Source organism: Haliaeetus leucocephalus, unplaced genomic scaffold (genome assembly GCF_000737465.1).
Source record: "Haliaeetus leucocephalus isolate CR32 unplaced genomic scaffold, Haliaeetus_leucocephalus-4.0 Scaffold160, whole genome shotgun sequence".
In the NCBI taxonomy this organism is placed as follows: domain Eukaryota; kingdom Metazoa; phylum Chordata; class Aves; order Accipitriformes; family Accipitridae; genus Haliaeetus; species Haliaeetus leucocephalus.
In genome coordinates, this window is record NW_010972596.1 from 117,117 (window position 1) to 119,134 (window position 2,018).

General features: G+C 47.6%; 1 protein-coding gene across 3 annotated transcripts in view; it reads left to right on the forward strand.

Moving 5' to 3' along the window:
- Positions 1 to 96: 96 nt before the first annotated feature.
- Positions 97 to 2,018, forward strand: part of SOS1 (son of sevenless homolog 1 (Drosophila)) — a 52,772-nt gene continuing 50,850 nt past the window's right edge. For all 3 annotated transcript variants that reach the window (XM_010562433.1, XM_010562434.1, XM_010562435.1), the window contains exon 1: positions 97 to 1,186. The gene's annotated coding sequence lies outside the window, so the exon portion shown is untranslated. The remainder of the gene's footprint in view (positions 1,187 to 2,018) is intronic.

Below are 2,018 nucleotides of genomic sequence, written 5' to 3' on the forward strand. Positions count from 1 at the left end.
CACTTCGCCGAGAAGGAAGCAGGCAGGGCTGCTGCGGATTTCTGCTAGGCTCCCTTAGCGCCCAGGAGTGACACGGCTGGGGGCGGGGGGGGGGATCGTTATGAGGAACTGCTGAGAGAGTTTTGGTTAATTAGTGTTCGGGCTTAATGACTTTTAGTTAAGCTTCTCTTAGTCTAAATGCCTTTTTGCTGAGAAGGCTTCATTAGGACAGGCTCGCAAGTCCTGCTCCCTCAGGATGGTGAAGCTTGTGCCTGTGGCATGGAAAGAATTTATTTGGAAGAGAGAAAAAATGGCGAGGGCTCCCCTTCCACTTCTGCAGCCAGGGTCCAGAAAGTAGAAGGCTTAAGAAGCAAGAGGTTTCTGACACCGTTGCTTGAACTGGCTTCAGATTGCAGAACTGGACGCTTTGTAGTCGTACACAGCAGTGCTTTATGAGTCTGTCTAGTTACAGTGATTAACTGCAACTTTTGTGTAAAAGACTTGCTCCTAGGGCTAGTTGAACCACTGCATCCTCCAGTATGGGTTGGAAGTCTCAAGTGTTGCAGTTGTACTGGTTCAGTATTTCTTCCTAATTTCCTCTTGCAATGTATTGCCTTGCTTTTTTGGGCGTGCTTCTTGAGGTCTCCAACACTGTGCTGTTCCATCCAGTTTTTGGAAGTCTTCTTGCTTGTCTGGTCAGTACGTAGCATGTACTGTTAATGTCTTATCCCTGATCGGCAGTCACTTCTTTGAAACTATACTTCGGCGCTAACTGGTATGACTCGCTGCTTCTTGCGGTGCTTGTAAGCATTTGGACAGCCATCTGACTGAAGCCTGCTTCGAAACTGGAGCTACCCAAGGTCTCGACCAGCAAGAGCTCATTCCTTTGGAGGATGGTTTATTTCATGGTGTAGCAGAGGTTTGTCAAATCTGGAATGAGGCTAAGTGCTAATTACTGGAGGATGTAGAGTGAGGATTCGAGGCAAGTATGAGCTAAGACTTTGGAATTACTTGCTACATCTGAAGCACAAGATTTCTTCCCAATGGACAAGCCATTCGTGGAGTCGCCCGGCATTAAAGAGGCTTGCTGAAGGGGTTGGATAAATTCCTCGGGGGGGGGGGGGGGGAGAAGGAATTCTGGAGTCTGAAGTCAACAGAGAAGGCCAACGATGACAAGCTACGAAGGATGACAGACTGGTCCTGCAAGGTATAGTTGTCTTGGTTCGGTTGTGCTGTGCTCTATTTCTTACTGTGGGTAGAGGGGTGGCAGGAGCGAGGTGGAGTTAGTTCGGAAGGCTGCACGCTCAAACTCGCAACTGTCTGGCAGGTGTTAACTCTTTTAACCTCAGCTCTTCATGAGATCACCGCCTGTTTCTTATCTTCTCTCAGGCTATTGCCCCCTGTGCTCCAGAAGCATAGTCTTCTGCTGCTTGTTGTTGCTGTCCCAGTAAAGGTAGAAATGAAGAATCTGTCCATATTGCCACCTGCTTCACTGAACAGCCAAATACTTGAGTTATAGGAAAACTAAATGACAGATGAAAATATGAAATTGTTATCTTAATGGCTTCTTCATTAATGAAGAAACCAAATGGGGTATTGTACTAGCTTGTATAGATACAGGTAGCGTGGACTAGGGTGTTTAGCCCTGCTAAAGGGCTAAAAGTAATGAACCTGTCATAGGTGGCAGGTAAAACCGTGAACATTGCAGTGTACTTGCTTTGACAATCATCTGTCATTGCTCAAAACACAGGTGCGGTACTGCAGCTTTGGACCCCACTGGGTTTGAGATGCTGACCCCTTGCTCTGCTACCCAGAGACTTGAGCTGTACCTGGAGGCCAGCATGTGGGACTAGTAAAGTACAGAATGTGGCAACGTACACCAGTGAGGTCAAAGGGCAGAACTGTCCTGGAGGGAAACTAGTGCCTTGTAGCTTTGTCTGCTGAATTGCCAGAGCATGCTATCTCAGTAGGAGTCAGATTATCTGAAGCTCACGTACATCCTGTCGTTAGTAGCGGAGAACCTTTCATTCTACCCGCCC